The 26,047-nt window shown below is 37.9% G+C and overlaps 1 protein-coding gene and 1 long non-coding RNA gene across 4 annotated transcripts in view; one reads left to right on the top strand and one right to left on the bottom strand.

Moving 5' to 3' along the window:
• The window catches only part of gabra3 (gamma-aminobutyric acid type A receptor subunit alpha3), a 424,636-nt gene extending 398,923 nt beyond the window's left edge, over window positions 1–25,713 (bottom strand). Inside the window, exon 1 of the mRNA XM_084386916.1 lies at window positions 25,224–25,713. The gene's annotated coding sequence lies outside the window, so the exon portion shown is untranslated. The remainder of the gene's footprint in view (window positions 1–25,223) is intronic.
• LOC311276907 lies at window positions 16,911–20,364 on the top strand. Of its 3 annotated transcripts, none has more exons than XR_014625142.1 (4): window positions 16,911–17,194; window positions 18,222–18,295; window positions 18,353–18,716; window positions 19,533–20,364. It is a non-coding gene; the product is annotated as an uncharacterized lncRNA (long non-coding RNA). The 3 variants fall into 3 exon arrangements; XR_014625144.1 differs by lacking the exon at window positions 16,911–17,194 and having other exon boundaries at window positions 17,923–18,295; window positions 18,353–18,487; window positions 18,614–18,716; XR_014625143.1 differs by lacking the exon at window positions 16,911–17,194 and having other exon boundaries at window positions 17,915–18,295.
• Window positions 25,714–26,047: the final 334 nt, after the last annotated feature.

Raw genomic sequence — 26,047 nt, 5'->3', positions numbered from 1 at the left:
CTTTGCGCCTCAAATGTCAAAAAGCACATTTATGATACACTCGCTCCAGTAAAGCTCTTTCCAAGGAACACCGGGGAGCGATATCAGTGCTCCTGCAAGGCCCATGGACCTCAAAATAGTCCTTCCATCCATGTGACAGCTGTGAATGAAGTGAAGGCTTGAGGGTACCGCTAATTAAACATCTAGGTAGGTAATGAGGTAAGTAAGAGACCTTGGTTCTCCACAGAACTGGAAGTGGAACCTAAATGAAGATGTACTAATGTGTGGTGGAGACATCATAAACCATGTTCAATATCTCAGACAAAAACAAGGGTTATTTTTAGAGACAAATACATTTTATTTGTGAATCATAAAATTACTATTGTTCTGCATTGTTTTGTTATTAAGTGTAATTACTAATATTACTAGTGATGGTGATACCGGGCCTCTGATGTTCTGACGCAGTTTTCAAAGCCCTATTGTATCACACACTGTACCGATGCTTGTATCAAATGACAATACCATGTGATTGATGACGCTTGAAGCTTCAAACGTCATGCAGTATCAGAAGGTTGGGACAGCTGGTTTGAAAAAATTGGCTATTTGCGACCACACCTGATGCATAAAAGGGAAATGTCCTCCTGTCACTTCGAGGGCTGTCAGTAGGAGATGAAGACACGCAAACGACTGTATTGTGTGTGTGTGTGTGTGTGTACACTTATTTGGGATTCAGTAGAATGGTTTTGAGTTAACTGAAACCTCAACACCAAACAAAAATTGAATGCACCTCTATTGCATTTAATCATGTTTTATATGAGGAGGAAGGGGGTTTAGGAGGAGGGCGAGGAGAAGCTGGAGATGGACAGGAGGAGACGGCAGAGAGGAACACCACGGCGGAACTGGCGGAGGGAGGAACCAAGACGGAGTCCTAAATGTCCTACTGGGCAGAGCCTGGTTATCAACCGACGGCGGTGGAGCGGAACGAGGTAGAGACCCTAGCAAAGGGATCAGCGGGGGACCACGGGGAATTAGTGATGAGAGCGGAGTCGAGGAGCTATGAGACACTAGTGGGTCAGATAAGTCCAGAGAATATGATTGAATCAGGGGTGGGCAGGATATTGGGTGGGATTGCACCATCCATGATAGAGAGTGTAGTTGGCTGGAGAGGAACGAGCTCAGTGGTGAAACTGATGAACTGAGAGAGAACTCATCTGAGAACTGTCTCACAGGACCTGACTTCTCACTGGATCTGGCGATCAGCTCCAGCTTGCTCCTTGCTCTAACTCCGGGCATGGAGAGGGCTCCAGCTTGTGGTCAGCGTAGGCGTAGTCGATGAACTTGATGAAAGGACTGTGATCCTCCGCCAAAAGCCACATCTGGTCAAGTATATCGTCCATCCTGCTCCAGAAATGCTGTTTCAGAGTTTCATAGTCCCAGCGTGCCTCATGATAGAGTTCCAGGTAATCCTCCACATAATCCTCCATCGACCGGCCGTTTTGTGAAACAGTCCTCATAATCCATTTTGTGAGTTGGTTCTTCGTCCGTTACATAAACTACTCCGACAAAAGAACCGACATTGAACTGAATGAGACAGAGTATAAATACACAGGAAAATTTTATGACAAGCAGCAGAACGTAATCAGTAACCGAGGAGACTATCTAGGAGTTAATTAAGACTAAACTGAACTGAAGCACATGAAACAATCACACAGGAATGAAATTAACACAAAACACAACACAATCCTGACAATTACATGTTTGTTTATTGGAAATGTAACAGTGAAGCACTGAGCTTGAATTGATATGCAGATAAAATGAACTTTTATTAACAACAGTAATGTGCAAAAACCTCATTTTTATAGGGAATTGTTTTATATTCTACTATTAATAAATGTACCATTGTTCTTGTATAGTATCATACTGAACTGACCGACAGCCTCAGTGATTATAAAAGGAGCACTCTATAGCCTACTTGCTTTCTGTGTAATTCAGTCACAATTTGAAGAAAAGGTTGTTGTTGTTTTTTAATGAGACTTTGTGCCTTTTGTGATGGCTAATAAGTCAAGTAAGTACTCCTCTGCCGCCAACTACTGGTTATAGTGGTAATTCCATGTTTTTTTTTTTGTTTTTTTTTAAATAACAGTTCTTGTCTGCCACTGTGTTACTTTTCCTATACCTTTAAACTTTAGTTTTACAAATCACCACATTAAAAATAAATAACATCAAAATTGGATAATATTTTGAGATTTGAGGTGCTGGAAAAAGTATAAAGCACTTGAAAGCCCTTAAAAAGAGCTTGAATTTCACTCTCAAAAGGTTGTACTAAGTACTAACCCCGGATTTCTACCAACTGCGGAACGGCTGCGGATCGGCTCTGTGCTCCGGCGTCCTTCAATACCCACCAGGTCCGGATTTGTTGCGGAACAGCTGCGGCCATGACTGACAGCTGAAGTCACGAGGACCCACGATTCACATATGATCGCGCGATATAAGTGCTGAATTGCTGCGGAGCTCTCCGGCATCCGGCAAAAATTATTTGAGCCTCATCAATCAGGATTTCGAAAATTACACAGTACTGAGACTGCGTTGGTGAAAATCGCTAATTACTTACTAATTGCCTCCGACTCCGGCTCCACGTCCATTCTCATTCTCTTGGATCTCAGTTCAGCCTTCGACACTTTTGACCATGCCCTACTACTCAATCGCCTCGAACATGTATTTGGCTTGTCAGAGACTGTTCTTGACTGGTTCAAATCCTATTTCACTGACCGCAGTCAATTTGTTTTTATGGGTGGTTATAGGTCCAAAGTTGGTTCTGTTCATACGGGTGTTCCACAAGGGTCAGTCTTGGGTCCCCTACTCTTTAGTATGTACATCTATCCACTTGGTCAATTACTACAATCTCTCAACCTTAACTATCACTTATATGCTGATGATACACAGATTTATATACATACTAGACCGGGTCAGCAAGTGAACGTTGGGCATCTTTCTAACTGTATTGCTGAGATAAAGATTTGGATGTCCAATAATTTTCTGTCTCTAAACGGCTCAAAAACAGAAGTTATGCTCCTTGGATCTCCACATCAACTGCGAAAGGTTGGGTCTCCTACTCTGTCTGTTGATGGCGTTGCACTGGAGTTTAAGACCAAATAAAAAAATCTGGGTGTCATATTTGACGCCACACTGTCATTTGAGCCTTTTGTCAAGAATACAGTTAAGACATAATTTTATCACCTCAGAAATATAGCCCGGCTTCGTCCTATGTTGTCCTTTTCGGTAGCTGAGAAGTTGATAAACTCTTTTGTCTTTTCGCGCATTGACTACTGCAATGGTCGTCTAGCTGGGGTATCTAAATCATCATTGGATAAATTGCAATATCTTCAAAATTCAGCTGCTAGAGTACTGTCTGGGGTCAGGGCCAGGGACCATATAACCCCGGTCCTGGAGTCCCTGCACTGGCTACCTGTTAGGTACCGCATTGATTTTAAAATCCTTATGCTGGCCTATAAATCTCTGCACAATCTGGCACCTCAGTATTTGACTGACTTATTAATCCCTTACACACCACGTCGCAATCTGCGCTCCTCTCAGAGTGGTCTTTTGGTTGTTCCGAAGACACGGCTTCATACGTGGGGTGACCGAGCATTTTCTGTCTATGCTCCTAAGCTCTGGAATTCTCTCCCGGCCGACATCAGGGAAGCAAATACATTAGTGACTTTTAAATCTCTTATTAAAACATTTTATTTTAGGATTGCTTTTACATGATCTTAATTTTATGTGTTTATTTTTTTTTTTTTACATTGTGTTATTCTTTTGCTGTTATGCTTGTCTGTAAAGCGCTTTGAGAAAGCTACTTTTAAAGGTGCTATACAAAATAAATATATTATTATATCTGCTCCAGAGGGCTGCGGATCGCCGGAGCTGGGACAGAGTCGGAACGCAGCCGTTCCGCAGTCAGTGAAAATACACACATTGACATTAATGGAAACCTATTGACTCGGAAACCGCAGCCGTTCCGCAGTTGGTGGAAATACGGGGTAAGTCTAAGATGAATAATGTAAAAAAAAAAACCCACACATTCAACTATTTCTGCCACAATACCATGTGATGTTACTACATTAAATCCATGGTAATGTTGGTGATTTGTGGACTGAAACCACTTGACTTTGTTCATGACACGTTTCTTCTGGTATCCACATCTGCGCTGTTTGATCTGATATCTGTGCCTGTGGTTTATAACAGAGAATTCTGCACCGAATGCTTCCCACTAGATCTTGCAGTAGCAGTGTTTATTAATTCTGCAGCGAATTCAAACAGTCTCTAACTGGGTCTCCCAGTACTGTGTAGTAACAATGTCATGTGATCAAGATAGGCCCATGTATGAGCTCACGCTGCATTGTCTATTATTGCTCTGAGCTAATAAATGTTCCGCGCAACGCAGCTAAAACGAGTAGCGCGGTTCTGTTCCGCTTTCTTTTTCAGTTTGATGTTTCTCATATGTAACAGAAATGGCAGCTCTTATCCGTTGGGCAACGTGGTGATTGCACCAGTACAACCTCTAACAAAATGTAGTTGCACCGGCAGAAAAAAATTCCGCAAAATGCAACCATTTGGTCGCAGTCTGGAGCCCTGTGTAGAGCCTCTAAATAGGGTAAATATACTCATTCACTCCAGTCCTGAGGATTCTAGTAAATGTTTCAGTCACACCTGCATATCTCAACTTATTTATAGATGCATGGCACACTGCCAAAGAACGGCTCTGTCAAACAATGATCAGATGTGATAGCAGCAGTGCATTATTTTTTTATGCTTTTAATTAATCAAAATACTCCTAGTGAAATGCATGCTTGATGATCCATGTTTGGAGATAGGTTGTCCACACATGGTTCATACAATTTAGTTTAGTGAAAATCTATATTTCTTTTTGCAATATTGCTTTATTGCTTTAAAGCAGCAGTGCTTTAAAGAGGATGCATTTTAGAGGTGCAATTTCTTGAATAGGGCTTTAGCTGTGCGCGAGAGTCCTACATGTCTCTATTCTGTTGTGTTCCATCTAGCTGTTGAACACAATCCTAAACCAGCCTAATTATACAGGTTTTCTTCAAGGGCGACTAGTTTTCAGACAGCCCACCAATCCTCTGGGTCAAATGCAGATACGTCACAAGGTTATCAGTGGTCCACCACCACAATCTGGATTTTTGAGAATTATAATTAAGCTTCTTTGTATGCATAGCAATTGAGCATATAATCATGCATTTAATGAATACCATTATAATAAAAGAAAAATCTACACTGCAGGCTTGTCGATTATAATGCAGTATGAGGAGCTATTCGTACAGGACACATTTTTGCATTCCTTTGGCTCCATTTTTTTTTAATTGTTGGCCTATAAACACATGCACTAGATGGGTGTTTAACCCTCTGAGGTCGGCAAACGCCCCGGCGCGTTTGCTGGATTTTCTTCAAATTGTAGCACTATAAACTTAAATTACTCCGTCATTTATGGTCATACAGAAAAAAGAAATATAAAAAAAGAATCTGTGATATTTCTACTTTTGTATGTGTCCACTTACAATCAAATCAAAACATTGTGCTTTTGTAAAATAAAGAAAATAAACAGGGTGTGCGTTCTGCCTCTCCGTCGCGGTGAACTTTTTTTTCTTGAGCACGTCTATAAACTGAAACAAAACTCAGCGAATACTTGTCACACATTTATGAGCCATATATCTTTATAAACATTTAAGTGTGTACTTTTAAATGATTGGATTCAAACTGAAAACAAATATTCTCTGTTTAAGTAATTTGTATAAAACCAACAAGATGTCCAGCTTCTCAAATGCTTGGTCATTATTTTTAATTTGACCACGCCCACACGCGCAAAAGAGATTGACATGCAAATCGTCCACGCCTCACACGAACGCGCTCGTTACCTCAAAAACAAAGCACCAAACTTCACCAAAGTCTCTGCTTTTCGTCGAGTTCGGAAGACACGCCGTGAGCTTACATTGAATTTACCTCAGAAGAAGAAGAATGTGATTTGAAGACAAGAAAGATGTAAGGTAAGAAATTCTTAATTATTAGTTTATGTAGGGCTGCAACTAACGATTATTTTGATAATCGATTAATCGGACGATTATTTTTTCGATTAATCGATTAATCGGATAGGTGTTTTTTTTTTATTCAATTTGATTTGTTTATAACTAAATAAAACCCTAAATCAGGGTATTTATGTGTAAAAGTGTACTTTAAAAAGTGCAAAAGCCACACATTGAGTTTTACTAATATAATCTTAAATTTTTACATTTTAAACCCCAAACACAAAAGTTTGTCCAGTTTTTAAACAGTAAAACTTCTTTAAATATCCAAAATATAAATAAACAAAACAAAATATTGAGTTGCGCTGCTCATATAAACTTCACATTATGAAATTAGGACACAAACATGTTTGTAATAAGATATTAAGCAGCATATTTTGAATTCCAATGTAGAATGCGATCTGTTATTTCTTGATAACAGACCGCTGCGAAGTACAACACACCAGAAAAACAGAGCGTTGCTATGGACACAGGATTCTAACCGTAGAGACGGAACGGACTATTTTCTTTAGCGGAAGCAATACAATCATTTTTAAATCAAGAAACTCCTTTTTAAATCAATATTTTGTGTAAAATTATTGATTTATTTGGTGGGTAGCCATGTAATAAGCGGGATTATCCCTTACATAGTAGACAAATGCTATAAAAAGAGAGCGGAATGGAGGTACGCAGCTGACAACAGGCTTGATTAAAAGTACAGAAAAAATTATGTATTACTGCACAAGCATTCGCTGAAAACCACTGACTACAGTGACTAAAAAACAATATTTTACTGCTGCTGTTATTAACTGCCTTTATATTTAGTGCTTCACTTTGTAAACACCATTTAATTTAACCTATTTCTGCGGTAGCGCTATTTTAATCCATCACTTATGTTGCGAGCGAACTGATTGCGCAACCTGATGCTCGATACAAAATAGATCTAGTGTGACTGTCCCGAAGTTAGTAAACAAAGCTGTTTACACAGTAGCATTGAATTAAACTAGACTATACCATTTTCACATCTTCATAATAATGAGAATACAGTTTTTGCTTGCCGTGCTGATGTTTCTCTCCGATTACTCTCTGCCATTTCGCGTGACTGCGTTGTCATGAAAGTGACGTCATCAGTAACGCTCCCCGTGACGTGAGCAGACCAACTAATCGACAATGACATTCGTTGACAACGATTTTCATTATCGATTATTATCGATTTTATCGATTAGTTGTTGCAGCCCTAAGTTTATGTTATTGTTGCATAAACTTCACATTGCAGTTGAACCGTTACTGTGTTTGTGGATATCTGCTCAAACGTAGATATGTATAATATGGTAACCATAATGTATCATATTTTGGAGCGAGCTCTGCTTTTGAATGTATCATATTTTGGAGCGAGCTCTGCTTTTGAATGTATCATATTTTGGAGCGCGGTCTGCGTTTGAATGTTTCATATTTTGGAGCACGCCATGCGTTTGAAAAGCAAAACGCACCAAACAATAGGCTTCATGTTTTTATATTGTAATAAATATATTTTTCTCTAGCGTAGTTGTTACTGAAATCTTTTGGAAGACTTAATTTTAGTGGTGGGCCGTTATCGGCGTTAACGTGCTGCGTTAACGCGAGACTCTTATCGCGCGATAAAAAAAATATCGCCGTTAATCTATTCTCAAAGTTGGGTTGGGAGCTGGCTCTATACTACACAAGCTATGATGACGCAATCTACCTGCGGCCGCAAGGTACACCCGGCTGCAATGCATCATATTCGTCGTCATCTTAAGTAAACACGGCTGAAAGTGAAAGCTGGTGAAAAAGATCGGTGCAACATACATTATTTGGACTTGGTTTGGATTTAAGCCGTCCGACGAGCAGCAGCAAACTACATAGACAGAGAGTGTGTGGGGTAGCCTAACAGTTCGGTAAGTTAACACACGACTAATCCCTTCTACCACCTCAAATTCAAAACGAAACATATGATATCACTGAATATCAGCGCGCGCGTATTATTCCCAATATATCGTGGTGTAGCACATAATCTCTGTCTGCGCCCGATTTTAAGAATAATTGTTGTGTTTCTTTTTAACTGAAAAGACATCAGTTAGACAATATTCTAATTTTAAATTTGGGGTTTCATAAGCTCCAAGCCATAATAAACATTAGACCTACTTAAGTCTCTGCAGCTAGTGTACTTACATTTTATTTATCTGCAAAATTATGTTGTATACTTACAGGTTTAGACAATATTTGTTCTCAAAACTACATACACCCTTTAAAAAAAAAAAAAAAAAAAAAACATTTAGCAGGGTCTGTGTAACCTGTTCTGAAATAGTTTTATTATAATATATATCGTTATCGCAAGAGGCTGCAATGTATATCACAATATGGATTTTATGCCATATCGCCCATCCCTAATTGATAGCCTATAGTAGTTGATAATAACATAGGCCTACCTAATGTTGCCTACGGACGGTAACAGTACAGTAGTAACCTTTTACAGTCTATGAGTAGAACAGCTTTCTCAAGCAGTTTGTGATGCATTTTGGAAACAGGAGATGAGCCCCTGGTCTAATGCGCCACCTGGCTTGAGAAACCCGTTCTCAAAGACTTACTTTTATAGTCATTATTTGGGTAGCACACATATTCTGAATGCCTTCGGCAGAATTCAAATGAGCCATTTTAATCTAGAATAATCTAGATTAATTTCAAAATTAATCTAGATTAAAAAAATTAATCTATGCCCACCTCTACTTAATTTATTGTTATTATTATTTTATGCAGCACTGCACGTAGCCTATGCCTACAAGGCACAACAAACCTGGTGTTCATTATTGTTGGAAACATTTGTGTGTGTGTGTGTATTCTGTGAATTTTAAAAATAAATTTTAACCAGGAAAATCTAAAATCTATTCCCAATATCGTGCAGCTATAGTTTCTCTTGATATCAGTATGGTCACAGAATTTTTTTTTTTTTTTTTTTTTTTTTTACAGGGCCCAGATGCCACTGAGTCCTGCTGACTCTGTACATGAACATGGTAAAGTGAAAATAAAACACCTTGGAAATTAAAGGTATGTACAATGTTTTTAGGAATGGCACAAAGGTCTCTGTCTTTGGATCATTGTTTTCAATAGTGTGCTTTTTGTCATTTGTTGTGTATCTTTGGATTATGTTGTGTTGTAAATAAATCCAAACAATCAAAAAGCCATTCTTTTTTTAATCTCCTCATTCTAGGCTACGTGATACAATTTTCAAAAGTCTTGTGAAGAAATAATCAGTATGGATTTCATGAGCTTATTTCAGTGACAATTGTTTTTTGTATTTTCACAAACCACGCATAAACGTCATTATCTCATAACTACAAACTTTTACACACATGCTGCTGATATATTATTGTAGCAGAGTTTGTGCTAAATACAGTGTAATCAGACTTCAGCCATGAAAATGTCACAAGTAACAGAAATAAGCACAAATGTCAGAGCATGTCAGAACACCTCCAGGCCCAGAAAACACCTCAGACCCCAGAGGGTTAACCCCTTCCCAGTCACCCCCAATTTTGGCAAGTGCTGCATACATGAAATGCCCAAAATAAAAAGGTTACTGCTCATAAGTAATTCTGAATAGAAACATAACACACATACATTTAGAAAGCCAACACTTGAGAGTTTATAGTTCAAGACTCAAAATTAACCAGACTGTTATTAATATTGAGATATATAAGCTCAAACATATTTTGAACTAAAATAATCTGGGATCACCAGTGATCCCTGACTGGTAGAACAGGGGTTTCCCTTCAAGAGGCCTGTGATGCCGCTGGCTGGGCCTCCCCACACACCTTCATAAAACATTACAGTCTGGATCTGCCCTCTACACCGGGTTCACAAGTTCTCTCGTCTTGAGTGTGCCAGATTGCTTCACACCAGGGCATGCACTACTCAGTGTGGCGCAGTGGGCATTTCGTTCCCCAATGTGTCGATTCTCGACGCAGCGCGAGTTCCCTCAAAAGGGAACCTCTCGGTTACAACTGTAACCCCTTGTTTCCTGAACTAACACTGTTGTGATCCAGCGTCCTTTTATAGCGTCTGCATCGCCGTCACATGCGACGTCACGAGTGACGTAATGACGCAACACCAATCGAGATTGGACTAGTTCCATACGGGCTTCAGACGCGTCACGCCGAAGGCGTTCCCCCAATGTGTCTATTCTCAACGCAGCGTCTACCCTCGAGTTACATTCATAACCCGAGACGGTTTCGGCCCACAGAAGCAGTGTCAAATTAGCTTGAATTTGAGAGATATACAAATTCCATCATTGTTGACTTCTACACAGTGACATGCTACACTCTGAATATTCAAATTTAAACTGTATGCATTAGGGCTGGGCGATACCTAAAATTGTTATAGGAACCAGAGGAAGGGTATAACGATACTTGATGGTTACTGTGTTAGTATTCCAGTGATTGGGAGAGGATGATCTGGATTTGAGGGTGTGATGGTTGGTGTGGTAGAGCCTTTGACAAAAAATGTATATATCAATATCTTTCCAAATTTGTATCGATATACTGTATGTCTCCAAATTTGTGCATTTGCTCTAGAATAAGGTAATATATATATATATATATATATATATATATATATATATATATTAAAAAAAGCACATTCTAAAAAATGTTTGTGCAAAAACATACAGTAAAAAAAATGTAGACCTAGCGACCACTTCTTTTTATCAAAAAGATTGCAAAATAGGTACAACAAGTCCTTTCTGACAGCTTCTTTAGAGCAGTGAATGTGGGGTAAATTGTGTTTTACAATTTTTTAGCTAAGAACACAAGTATATCAATGGTTTCTGGTTTAAGAGATGCTCTGTGGCATGACACTATGTTCCCAGTGGCAATAAAAACACTTTCAGATGGGGAACTAGTTGCTGGAACACATAAGTACTTGGCTAGTTTTACAAATTGTCATGGACTCATGGATTCTCAACCACTGAAGTTGATTTATATCACTGTCAGCACTTGCAAATTAGTAGCTTTCCAGTTACGTCTCAATCACCTCCCTCTGGGATAAAGCTCTACACAATGGATTGAGTGCAGACAGGGAGAGTTTTTTTGTTAAATATTTATTTGTTTTGTTTATACACCTATTGGTTTGCACCATAAGATATTAATTAATAGCAAATGATGCACCATAATCTATTTATTCTTTATTTATTTTCTCTCCATCTAGTGAAAAAAAGTCTGACATGTCGGTTTACATTATATACTACATATACTAGAAATGTTAATTATGTATTGTTTATGTATTATTTTTTATGTATTGTAGAATTAAAGCTGTATCCATTGCTGCAAGTACAATTTGAAACGGTATTGAAGAATTACAGTAAATGGCTGGAACCACAGCTGCCAGTATTTTACTGTAAATTTACAGGTAAATGTTTTACAGTGTAGAGGAAGAGGAGGATGACTCTTTAAAGAAGCTGAGGTGGATCTTCTGCACTTGCTTTTGGACTTACAGGAGGAGACAAGGAGGACGAGTTAAATTACCTATTGGTGCCATCTTTGGCACATTAATCTTATTTTTTAACAATATTCAATATGCTGTAATTTTATATATATATATATGATATATATATATATATATATATATATATATGATATCGCCCAGCCCTAGTATGCATTTTATTTACCAGCGAAGATGTGTGGGAAAAAAAGTGAAAATGTTGTCTTCTTTCCATCTTTCCAATTACTGCACATTTTAAAACCAAACGAAAGCTAAGTATCACACAGTCACTTTATTTATGGACCTCTAGTCATGCTGCATTTTCTAAAAGTGGCCCGGGCAATAAAAGTTGAGTATCCCTGGTCTAGTTGATTTCGAGAACGTGTAGTTTTGCAGATCCCTAGTTAATTTGGAGTTAGGCTGTCTCCTCTGAGATTTCCAAGACTTTAGTGTTCCCTCTTGTAAATCCTCCTGGAGGAGGAACATTTTGTGGAATCTGTTAGGTGTAACCGCAACTGAGGAAGAAAGCCGTTCTAATGTTTTGCTTCACAGATGACTGTCACCTAAAGGGTAAACAAAACACAAGATGCCTGCACTCTGGTGGGTCTCATGACTTATCAATACCATCAGTCAAGTGCCATGTGTGTCACTGTGCATTATTTTTCCTGCCAAGGCATTCTAGCCCTTTAGATGTGACAGGTTTCAAGCTCTCTGCCCTCATCTCTACACACTTGCTTCCACTGTGTAAACAACTTATCTGTTAGCTAACAGTTTAGTGACATCATGTCATTTTAAGATGCCTCAATTTGATAACCTGCTGCCCTTCCATTGACCGACCGCATTTGATGCCTCAGGTTTGATCAATAGCTAATGCAATCTAAAACTCCATCCATCATACTGATTAATGCCAATTGAAATCATAATACCATTATTGTTCTCAATCTGGCTCACCTCCAATCCCAACTGACTCTATGTGAAATAATGAGTCTGGAAATGATTAATAGGGTAGAAATGGAAAGTAAAATGTTGACTGGGCTCCGGCAGGCAGGAGAAAATTAGTGTGGTGCAGTCAACATGTAGTTAACGAGGCCAGTGCAGCCACAGGACCAGACGAGTGAAAGGTAGAGAAATGACCAAGGTCTGAGTAATTGTCTCAATCTGTGCCTGAAGACCACTATGGTTAGTGGGTTGAATTTTTATGGACAAGTCCAGGTCATTATATGCTTGTGAGCAGGCAGCCACCGAAAAGTCTGCGAAGATGATAAGTAGTTAAGCTGTGGGGAGAATGTGAGGCTGTGACCTCAATTTTTTTTATTTATTTTTTTACCTAAAATTAATTCTGTCCTTATCTTTAACTTTGCAAGTCTTCTGTTTTCCCTTTGTCTCTTCAACTTCTAAGTTCAGCTGTCAATAAAAAATTTAACAAAGAAAAAAAGGGCTTCTTAATGAGAGCATGTACCCTTCAAACTGGTCTTATCAAACAAAGTTTAACGATATGTATTCTAGACAGAATAAAATTAAGTCAAACCAGTCCCTTGAAACTACAAAAAAAATAACATTATCTACATGCTAAAATGTGTGACAACTACCTTTTAAAGATGAGACGTGTTGGTCAAAGTGTAAATTATATATACTGGCAGGGAGAGTTGAAGAGAGGAATAACTCTGGAATTCTGGAATAACATTGCCTCTCTCCACCCCATGAATAAAAAAATAAATAAAAATGAATTCAGTTTCAATATGTTAATTTTAGTTCCCTGAAAAAGGACAAGCATTTTTTGATATCTTGAGGACAGAAGCAAGTTTTAAAAGTTAGCAATAATGGATGGTTGGACCAAACAACAGCACAAACTAATAATTCCTCCTAGTAACTTTCATAATTTTGGGCCAATTCCTTTAAAAGTGACATGCTAATCTCTCCATGAAGATAGCAAAACCAAAGCCTTAGAGAAAGAGCAGACATAAACTGTTGCTTACTTCAGTTTTGCAGAGGTGCTGAAAGCGGGTTAATTGTTTTGCTTTAACCTGTTAGCCTTTAGCCTGGCAAGCCAGACCTACATCAAGATGTTAGGTCTGGCAACTCACCATAGACACGGCTCAATCCGAGGGGCGGGATAAACAGCTTTCTTTCAAATTCCCTCTGCACGCAATAGGACAGCGCTTCAACCAACCACAGCGTTTTCCCAACAGCGGAGCTAGTTGATAGATCCAACTTTTGCCATATCTGGCCGGCAAAACTACGAACACATCTTCCTTTTTTTAAGAATGACTTAAGTGCCGTGCCGTTCTTTGCTCTTTTCTCAAAGAAAAACCTAACTCCAAGTCCTCCAGAGTCGCGGACAAAGCCGATTCGAAAGATGTTCGCCAGCAGCTGCCATTCTTTGTTTTCAAGTAGCAGGTAACTGTCGCAACTCTGTCGTCATTATGTTAAGCCCGCCCCGCCTACTCTATACACGACGTGATTGACCTGACCCAATTTAGGTTTTTGCAGCTCGGAAGTCAATGAAGAGTTGCTAGACTGCCCTGGCTGCAAAATACATTTTGCTGCCGCTAGGGTGCGTCTAGATTTCTAGGCTAGTTAGCCTTTACCCACGCTTTTAAAAAAAAATCCCAAGAAAAGTAAACAAAGAAAAAAAAGGCTTGCCTAATTTATTCTAGACAGCTGTAGCCAAGAATAAAATTAAGTCAAAACAGTCCCTTGAAGCTACTAAAAAATGTACATTATCTACATGCTAAAATGTGTGACAACTACCTTTAGAAGATGAGACGTGTTGGTCACTGAAGTGTAAATTTTATGTACTGGCAGGGAACAAATTACAATTACACCAATTACATTTTTTTCTTGCATAGTACATATACACTCACCTAAAGGATTATTAGGAACACCTGTTCAGTTTCTTATTAATGCAATTATCTAATCAACCAATCACATGGCAGTTGCTTCAATGCATTTAGGGGTGTGGTCCTGGTCAAGACAATCTCCTGAACTCCAAACTGATTGTCAGAATGGGAAAGAAAGGTGATTTAAGCAATTTTGAGCGTGGCATGGTTGTTGGTGCCAGACGGGCCGGTCTGAGTATTTCACAATCTGCTCAGTTACTGGGATTTTCTCGCACAACCATTTCTAGGGTTTACAAAGAATGGTGTGAAAAGGGAAAAACATCCAGTATGCGGCAGTCCTGTGGGCGAAAATGCCTTGTTGATGCTAGAGGTCAGAGGAGAATGGGCCGACTGATTCAAGCTGATAGAAGAGCAACTTTGACTGAAATAACCACTCGTTACAACCGAGGTATGCAGCACGGGTACCACTCATCTCCACTACAAATAGGAAAAAGAGGCTACAATTTGCACGAGCTCACCAAAACTGGACAGTTGAAGACTGGAAAAATGTTGCCTGGTCTGATGAGTCTCGATTTCTGTTGAGACATTCAGATGGTAGAGTCAGAATTTGGCGTAAACAGAATAAGAACATGGATCCATCATGCCTTGTTACCACTGTGCAGGCTGGTGGTGGTGGTGTAATGGTGTGGGGGATGTTTTCTTGGCACACTTTAGGCCCCTAAGTGCCAATTGGGTATCGTTTAAATGCCACGGCCTACCTGAGCATTGTTTCTGACCATGTCCATCCCTTTATGACCACCATGTACCCATCCTCTGATGGCTACTTCCAGCAGGATAATGCACCATGTCACAAAGCTCGAATCATTTCAGATTGGTTTCTTGAACATGACAATGAGTTCACTGTACAAAAATGGCCCCCAGTCACCAGATCTCAACCCAATAGAGCATCTTTGGGATGTGGTGGAACGGGAGCTTCGTGCCCTGGATGTGCATCCCACAAATCTCCATCAACTGCAAGATGCTATCCTATCAATATGGGCCAACATTTCTAAAGAATGCTTTCAGCACCTTGTTGAATCAATGCCACGTAGAATTAAGGCAGTTCTGAAGGCGAAAGGGGGTCAAACACAGTATTAGTATGGCGTTCCTAATAATCCTTTAGGTGAGTGTATAACATATTTGAATGTAAAGTGAAGTAATCTTACTAGATACATTTCTAAATTGTATATGCATTAAATAGATGCACATAAGATTTTCATTTGCTGCACCAAATCAGTGATCTTACATATGGCTTAGGTACATGAGCTGAATCATTGAGTCATGAGTGCTATTGACTAACTCTCATCTCTTCCACCTTTCACATCTCTGTCCACTCACTGCTTGTGCTAGTGAGTGACAAGCCCTTCACTGACCACGGTAAAGTCTTCTTGCCATTAAAAAGGCTCACCAAGTTTACCTCCTGTCAGAATTGATTAACCCACAACTCTACTGTTCTTTTTGTTTATGTGGCTCAAGGGACAGTGATTTAAACTCAAGATGACATCTCTAACACAATTGCATCAAAGTAAACCAATCTATTTTAATGTATGCTAACAGTTAGGCTACGATTGGTCTTGGTTTTGAAAAGGAAAAGTCTTGTGTTTATGAAATGTGATGATTTTTTTATTTTTTAATATAAAAGGATTTACAATTACACAACAACAGCACCTATCCAGTGTTAAACAAATTAGCTTACTCGGTTCTAATATAGTAACAATTAATCCAGTTGGTATATAAGTAACAATAAAATAAAGCTATGGGGAAGTCTGCCAAATAAAATCATAAAAAAATAAAATAAATCATATGACCTCCTAAAGGACACCAAAGCCATTCTGACCGAAGCTAGTATTGCAGTCAGACACAACGTGGCCAGGTCTGACCTGAGACAGCCAGATACATAAATGTGGCTGTCTGGCACACTCTCCTTTGTGTTTTCCTCCTGCATGCTGACCACATGCAAATTTCAGTGGGGATTGTCAAATAATCCTACTTCAGAGGCGTCAAAACTGCAGAGTCATCTAGGAATACCAAATACTAAGGATTTGGAGAGCTCAGACACATTTTTCTACGTTAGAAAAAAGCAGTGCTTTTTTTCAGCCAACCCAGTTTGACGTGTAAATCTGGATTTTTCACTTCTTTCCAGCATAGCAGCCCACTCAAAAAGAGGCTCTGAGCTCCAAGCACTTGAGAGGTTGAAGTAACAGTGAAAAGTCTGTTTAGAGACAGTCACAGTTAAGAAGTCATCTTGTTATTTGCCTCGCTCTGCCTATGTGATACTGTAAACAAGGTGTAAAGGGCAGGGCAAGGTTAATGCAAAAACCTGCAACGCCATGGTAGATGAGTCATAGCTCATTTAGATTAAAACAGGTGGTCAAATGTCAGAGAGTTGAAGAGGGTCTAAAATTCTGGAATAACATTGCCTCTCTCCACCCCATGAATAAATAAATATATAAAAATGAATTCAGTTTCAATATGCACTGTAAAAAATCCAACTTGCAAATTGTTAACTCAGTTTAAAATTTTAAGTTGAGTGGGCAAATTTTTTACTGCAATGTTGAGTTTACTTATAAAAACTATTTAACTGCAAGTGCACTACTATTTTGTCCAATGAACACAAACAATTAAGTTGAGAAAACTTAATATTTTGATTTCATAGTTCGAACGTTTAACTTCCCGTCATCGCGCATGCGCAGTCTGTCTCGCTGTACGTTACTTGGGGTTTCCTCCTCCAACCACGCTATCGAAGGGACTGGATTTCATCTGATTGCGGTAAGTTTTCTTTAAGCTTTATTAATGAAAATAGGCTATAAATTGCACACATATGTTGATAAAATATAGTATTATGTTAAAAGATATATTTCGTGGTGACGATAAGTTTCTATTGTTAGAGATTATCCACGTAGCACATTGCTACTTAACGTGCTAACGTTACCCAGACTAACGTTAGAGTGAGGAAACATGCTTGAAAAAGAAGGACAAGGACGTGCATGGTGTTTAAAAGATGTTAAAAATGTTAAGCTCAGTAAGTCGTGAATAAAGACTTAAATGCGGTGCTTGCGCTGATTGAGAGACAGAAAGCCGCTTCTCTCGGACTCGGACAGAATCTGAGTGCGAATTCAGCTATCTTTTGTGGCGTATTGCGATTTAATAATGACATACACATACAATTATGTCAATAACAAAAAACAAAACAAAAAAAGTATTCAAGTAAACACAGTCGGCAATGTCTTAAGTGAACATAACCAATTTGGTGAAACCTAGATGTTTCAGTATTAGATCCATGAGCTCTTAAAGTGACCACAGTCCGTTCAATTTAATTTCAAGTTTATTTTTCACGTATACAAATTTCAGTTACAATTTGTACATGCTTAGGTTGAGGCTCAGTCATTCTACAGTAGTGCAATATAATTAAATACAATACAATTTAAAGGAAAAATTTTATAATAGAAGCCTATGCAAAACTAATGTGTTATGTTAAAAATATGTATGTTAGCTTTGCATATCAAATAATAGAATGGGTAGTATGTGTGCGGTATGTTTTAAAGTGAATAGGATAAAAATATTGTGTATCCTTAAACAAATATTAGGCTAAATCCTTAATGTTAATCAATTAACAAAAGACAAAATCGCTGTAAATACAGTGAAAACTATGCATTGATTCTTTTCCACATTTGATTATTCATTTTCTGTATTATTTTTGCTACATGTTAAATTAACCTACTGTAACTGATTTTTTTGTTGTTGTTTTGTTTAATAAAATTATGTATCTTTGTTCTGTTGTATTTGTCCTTTTTAGACTAAAGAACATCAGTACAGTGACAAGATCCTTGGATGTGCTAAAACAGTGGCCTTTATTTTTTAAAAGATCAGGTGAGTTGAACTGAATTTACTTACTGTTTCTCACTGTTTTTTTTTTTTTTTTTTCAGGGTCTCTGCTCTCTGCTGAGTATTACAGTATCACACAAACTGATCCGAAGAGCACCTTTTTCTCTTAGTTAAATGAATACACATCTAGTTGTACAGAGCAAGTGGTGGAGATGAAGATCCTCACTTGATCATCAAGTAATTATTTTGCATGTGATCATATCTCTCTGGTTAAAGGCTGAATGGTGCCATCTCTTTTTCAAGGTAATTCCCATGCTTCACTTTGTATATAACTTGTTCCGTATTTGTTTTTCTGTCTTTCAGACACAGAAACTCCAATGTGCTTCCTCAAAGAAAGTCTACAACTCTTAAAGGTCTGCCTTTGTTTATGAGGGAAAAGTCTGGAAACATCCTGAAGACTTGCCTGGTAAGAAGATCATCAGCATATACACTCACACCTGATATATTTCACCTATTTACCAGATGCTGTTAAGAGATAGGTTTTGTGTGATATACAAAACTTATCATCAACAGACAAAGTCATGGTAAAAATTACTTTATTCAATAATTGTAGTTGAAACTTTCTCAGTGATCAGTTTGACTTCATCTGATAGCACAAATTCAACAAGTTGTTATTTTACCAAAGCAAAGACAGTGGAAAATTACTGCTTCACAACACTGTCCGGAGACATTCCCTCTGATATCTAACCTGTTAAAACAATACAGTGCACAATCATAAGGTTAAACAGTAATGTAGCAATAGCAGAGTAAATAAAATTAATATAATATGAAAGAATATGAATATAGGAGATATAAACAAGAAAAGGCAGCATGAAAGTAATCCATGTGACTCTAGTGATTTAAACCAATCTTCACTGATGCAATATGACCAGTTTTGGATGATAAACAGAATGTGTGCCTTAATACATGTACGATTTTGGGTGACCTAAAATAACTAAACTAAAAAAAGCATTAAATCAGAATGGCCGTGGATTCTGCTGTGGACGAGTGCCACAGGCAATCACATCAATGCTGATATGGCATTGTTTGGAGTTGGGAAAATGTTTTCCGTTTATCAGTTTTAGCTCTATGGCTGAATTTGAACATGCTTAAAAAACATGACCACCTTTACTTTTCAAGTGAAGTTACATGAGCAGACCTTTAGGAACACTCTGTGGTCTAACATAATTCAATACAATAAAAAAATGACCCTAATTTTATGCTGATTTATTTTCTACTGCAGGACACAGAGCCAGAAGACATTCACAAGGGGAGAAGATGAGGACCTTAACTATCGTTGAAGATGATGTTGCCACAATCCACTCAAACCCAAATATAAGGTGCCTCTCTGTAGTACTATAAGAGCAGTTTGGGCCAGATAATGTGCAAGACCTTTGCCACAGTTGTTACTCTCCTCTTTGGCTTAATTTATGGCCCCAATGTTAACTATTCTAAAGCATTCAAATACACCAGTAGTAACTGGTTAAGAAAAAAATTGTTTAGTTTGTTTAGAAAAAAAACTTTTATTTATCTTGACCTAAAGTGCTCCGCAAGGCTGATTTTTTTTTTTTTTTGCATAGTCCTTCAAAAGATTGTCCAAGTAGCTGCAATCCATATGGATAATTGTAAGGTTGAGCATTTATTTATTCCAGTTTGTACTCTAATTTTGTGCATAGTCTTTTTTTTTTTTTTTTATAAATCTTGAAGAGTGGAATAGAACTTCATCACCTTAAAATATGTGTACCTAATGCAAATAGAAAATGTGTTGTTTTGCAGAATATTTGTCAATAAATAAGTTCTGTAATGATAGCAATGTCTTTTGTATTGTGTTGTATTTACAGTATGGTTTACTCCCTGCATTTGGATTCTTAATGTGAAGGCTATACAAGTATCTGGGTGAGATATTTGAAAAAGTTGAATCAACTTAAAAAAGTAAAAAAGTTGAATCAACTTAAAAAAGTAAAAAATTGAATCAACTTAAAAAAGTGAAGCAACCAGCTGCAAAGCTTTTTTGAGTTTACTGAACTTCAGGACCTCTGTAGTTGTGCTTACTCGTTTCTTTGAGTTGGACTGGTAGTTGGATGAACTTCGACCACTGAAGTTCAGTAAACTCAAAAATGCTTTGCAGCTGGTTGCTTCACTTTTTTAAGTTTACTCAACTTTTTATTTTTTACAGTGTGTTAATTATAGTTGCCTGAAAAAGGACAAGCAGTTTTGATATCTTGAGGACAGAAGCAAGTTTTAAAAGTTAGGAATAATGGATGGTTGGACCAAACAACAGCACAAACTAATAATTCCTCCTAGTAACTTTAATCACTTTGGCACCATTCCTGTAAAGTGAAATGCTAATGCACAGCATAAATCTCTCCTTGAAGTTAGCGGAACCAAAGCCTTAGACAGAGAGAGAGCAGACATAAACTGTTGCTCACTTCACTTTTGCAGTAGTGCTAAAAGCGGGTTCATTTTCTTGCTTTAAGCACTACATTTGGAGCTATAATTCTAACTTTGGCCTGAGCCAAGCTCACAAGCTAGCTGAAAATGGCTCCCTTGAGGGAGGAGTCTTCTCTCTTTTTTAGGAGCTCACAGGCCTTCAGCTTTCAGAACTTAACCTGCCATATTTCTTATCTGCCACAGACCTCATTATCATGACCTTGCCTAGAGATATGGGCTGTGGTCTTCACATCTTTAACGTGGTTTTCAATCTGTTCCAGGCCATTTCACAGCTGTATTTCTATATGCCTTCTCTCCCACCGATTTGCATACACACCAACAGCAATGCTATATGAGTTAATTTTTGAGTATATGAGTGTTGAGCTGTATTGAGCAACCTTTAGTGTGGAATATTTATATAAAATAAAGGTTATAACCGATAGACTGTAAAAAAAGATGGACGACGCCCCTTCACTCTCAATTGGTGAGACATCTGACATCGTGCACTGATTTGGGACCTGATTCTGCGCAGCAGTGAATGCGCAGAAACGGTTAGTACAAAGTTTACTGCAGAGCAACTCATTATGTCAGTGTAAAATAAACAGTTATGGACATGTAGAAATTAAAGTTGAAGCTCCAATCTCCTCTCGAAAATTCTCCAAAAAGTCCATTGGTGCCTCAGTGACTACTTCGTTTAGAGAAGCTGTCAATCACAGCTGTCAATCATGACGTCACATTCCCGTTTTTATAGCATCAAGTAATAAACTAAGACCAAACTTATTAAAAAAAAACTAACACTTAAACTTACATCAGCGTGATATAAAATACCTTAAATGACAGAAAACATCTTTGGAAAAAATTTATTTTAAGTGCAATTTGATTGTTTAGTTTCCATCAAGTCCCATTTAGGGCTGGGTATCATTAAAAAAAATTTAGATACCGATACTGATACCTTGACTTCGATACCGGTTCCTGAATGATACTTTTTTCGATACCAATTTTATGAAAATAAAAAAAATAAAATCCATTTTAACAACATTACATTGCCTCAAAAAAACTTTGGTTTACATTTTTTAGTTTGTTGACTTTTTAACACTCATATTTTGAGTCTGTAAAAAAGCATCAATGCTAAAGTTTTCTATGTATCCCAATCATTTAACAACATGTATTCTTTACTTCAATGAGGTTGTTGTTTCTGCCTTAATTTAATGCATAGTTTAACAATGAAACTGAATGAAAATTTTATTTAAATGGATTACTTACACACAGTCACCTCTGATAACAGATCACTCTAAATTGTAATTTAGACACATGCATTTTCTGTAAAGCTGCTTTGAAACGATATGTATTGTGAAAAATGCTAAAGCTACAAATAAATGTGAATTGAATTAAATATAGGCTACTGGGGGGGCGGGATATATGCCTTGCGCTCAGCACACATAAAGCTTGCTGCAAAGCACTGGCAAAAGTAGCCTAATGATTATGAATGTGTCGGGAAAAATAGCAAGGACACATTTTAATTGTTTATTAATAAACTAGTGTTTTCTGAGTCTGTGTTAGCTGCAAAGATGAAGATGACGATGCTGACTCATCATTCCTGCAGTATAGTAAACGCGCACGTGCCTATAGAGAGGAGAAATGCACCTTTTTTTTGGATTACATAATCAAACTGTTTGTTTCGAATTGGTTCGTTTAAAAGTAGACATATTTTAAGCTTCTATAGGCCTATTTCTCATGTTTGTGAGGCATGTATCCTATACGCTGAGTTTCGGTTCATTTGTTTAAAAAAGCAGTCGAAGACGGAGCAACTTTCTGCTCTCAAGTTTATTCTGTACACTGTCAAGTGTTTCATCAGATTTGTCGTGTTGCCGTTGTCAGTCTTGGCAGCAATCATCTTGTCACAAATATTGCATCGCGCGTTGTTGGCATCGAGTCTGGTGAAACGTAGCTACACTTTTGATCTTTTCAACATATTTTCCATATATGGGGGTTGGGATGCTTACACACACACTACAGCCTCACGTGCGAGCCACGTCTCTTTGGGCAACCGCGTAAACTAGTGTTTTTCCGCCACAGCAATTCATGCTGCATGCTTATTGGCTGCTCACTGACGTTGACGAGATTAACCCTTTAGGTATTGAAATTTGGTACCGAAAATCAAGACGTTTCGATACTCAATAGTATCGAGGCAATTCGGTCGGTACCTAAAAAGTATCGAACTTGATACCCAGCCCTAGTCCCATTAGGCTTCATGGGGAGGGTGGGGTTTATGACCTATACTGCCACCTGGGGGCGATCGATACTGCCACCTTTGGCTTCACTTTTCAGGCGCATGTTATAACCTAGTTTCTGTATTTTAAAGGCATAGTTAACTATTTTTTTTTTATTATGTTAGCATTTGCTTGCCCTCATGCCATTCCATATAGGGCTTTGTTGATACAATTATATATATACAAATAATCATTCTACATTATGTCCTAGTGACTATTTACACTTTGCCACATCATGCATTTTCTCTGATCAAATAGCTATAGTGAAAAGACTAGGTTTAAATGCGATCTGAAACGCTTTCATTTTATGAGGTGATTTGAGACTGGACAAATGTAAATGTGAATTCGCCACAGCAGACTAAAAGGTAAAAAATAAATGTGTGAGAGCACGTTATACTGGCTACCAGTAGCCAGATTTCACAGCACTACTTGCAACAAACATCTCCACAGATATGGCCCACCAGAGATGAGAAAATGAAACTCAATGTTCTGCATTACATCCTGAAGCTCAACACATTAACAGTGGAAAACTAAATTCTCTCTTCTGTTGAGGTCGCTCTCTCTCTTATTACAGTCTCTGATCTTAAAAATCAGCTGATGATAAATAAAATGCAGCACATCTGTTGCTTTAAGTGACTTGAACTCTGTTGAGTTTGCATATAGTGCTGGATTGGATTTATATTTAATTTATGTAGACACATTTATTTGACCAAGTGTAAGGATCAATAATGAAGAAGTGTGTCTAAATAACAGCAAACATTAAAAGCAGAGATGCTTCCATGAGACACAGGACTAAAATTGAACAAGGCCTGTTGAGCTCTAAAAATGACCTTTGAATGCCACTGAAGTAGTCTATAGATCGCTGCAAAAATGTTTTTTTTTTTTTACACTTTCCTATCAAATTAAAGCCAAAAGACTAGATATGATTAAATTAATTTCTCTTTTGTCAAACATGGCACTTTAAGGCACATCATACAAGGGCTGATAGTATGTCAAACATCATTATGCTGCACAGCAGAAAGAAAATCATGGAAACGAAATCCATTCATCCATTTTCCAAACCACTTGTCCTATGTAGGGTTGGGTAGACGGATGGCCAGTTGGGAACAACATGATGATGATTAAATAATGACATTTCTTATTTGGGGGTAAATATTCCTTTAACATTAGTCTATAATGAAAACTGCAACAATTTTGATGAGCAACGTGTAATTGCAGGACCTACAGTACATTATAAAGTGTTTTCATACATTTCCAAGGCGCTTCATGTTTGCGCACTAAAGACCCATGTCTCTCTCTCTCTCTCTGGCTCTCTCTCTCTCTCTAAATAAATAAATAAATAAATATTCACACGTCTTCCATCTATTCCTGCTTGGAAAGCAAGCTCGCTTGCATTAGGAACCGGCTGCATACGCGCTTTACTGTTGGGCGCATTAATAGAGTAACTCCATAAGAACCATACTAGGCTATTTGTTGACTGAAACGATTTGTCACGATATGAAAACCAGCAGACAGAACAAACTACACAATACGCACGCGCAACCCAAGTGTTATCTCTTACAAACTGCGATCTGACCGATCGAATTTCCAGCACTAAGATGTAGTTTTTTAAACTGTGAATTCATTCGTAGTCATATTACAATATATAAGTTCCGAATATGACGACAATGCCACGTTTCTACCCGATAACACATTGGAATTTTTTATGGAAAAACAAAATCATGAAATGTAGTACAAGTTTTCATTCAAGGTTATACGTTGTTACAAGAGTAATCCAAATTTCTTCCACATTTCCTATTAGAAAAAATGTCCATTATAAACGCACAACTCAGTTACACGTTCACTTTTACCTCAGTAAAACAAAAGCTTTATGTCGCATCATTAGTACAACAGTGTGAATAAAATGCCGATCGATAGAGTGACTAAAACACATCTTTAAAAAAAAGGCATCTTATATTTGAGTGATATCCTCTCAGAGTAACATTCGTCAGGCTTGCCCGTGATAAGCTCTTGCTCTTGGTCAGGTTCACGTCAGTGTATCGGTCTGCGGTGGCGAGAGGAGACCTGTTAAACCTTCAAACAAATGACGTGTTCCTCTCAAAACCACTTACTCGTGAATAAAACACTGCGGGATTTTACAAAGACGTGCCTTTAACGACGGTTTCCGATCTTCAAATCCATATGGCACACGGTTTACGCACCATTCACTCTTAAAAATATGAAATGCACCTCACCAGAGATAAATCCTTTTTTCCTCCGACGGACTTCAGACACTTTCTGAGCTCTGGCAGTTGATGTCCACCTCTGTCTTTCCACTTATTTTCCAGCAAATTCTTTCATGTCCAATAGGTGATTTTTTTTTTTTTTTTAAGTATTTGCCTCAGATGCTGAAAAATGGTAGTGGGGGAGCGCTGGTAACGTTGGTAAGCCTGCCCTCCTCAGACGAACCTTCCCGCCCCCTCCTTCTCTCACGCACAGATTGGTGCTGGATGGCGACAAATTTCCCGCTCGGAGGGGGGTATAAATACATCGCCGTGGATCGTTACGAAGCAGTTAGATGAAGGCTACGGTGACCCATTGGTAATGCGCCGCCAAACAATTAAAGTAATAGTTCAGCCAAAATTATGTTACTATTTCACAATACTCATGTTGTTCCAAACCTGAATTTTCGTTGGAATCCAAACGGATTTTTATTTTATTTTATTTCACATAGGTTCATTATTAGGTTCAGTTAAATTTCCTCAGAGCTTTGTATAATTAAGACAAATCCTATTACAAATTGTATGGACTACTTTTGTCATGCTTTTAGTAATAATAATTTATTGCACACATTTTTTCGCCCCTATAATTGCAAGATGAGTCATCAATATTTCTGGTTTGTTTCCTGGAAGTAAAATATTTTATATAAATAATTTATTAATTAGTCTCACAACTATTTTAGACGTTTTACACAAATATCTATAAAAAGACAATTATGTAAACTTGCAAAACAGTCCACTGCCATAGTATACCGTAGTGGAGATAATAGAGATGAGCTAAAGCCACAAAAAAAAAAAAA

This window comes from Rutilus rutilus, assembly GCF_951802725.1.
Source record: "Rutilus rutilus genome assembly, chromosome: 18".
Taxonomy (NCBI): Eukaryota; Metazoa; Chordata; class Actinopteri; order Cypriniformes; family Leuciscidae; genus Rutilus; species Rutilus rutilus.
The sequence above is the reverse complement of the archived record's forward strand: the minus strand, read 5'-3'. Positions and strand labels throughout refer to the sequence as shown.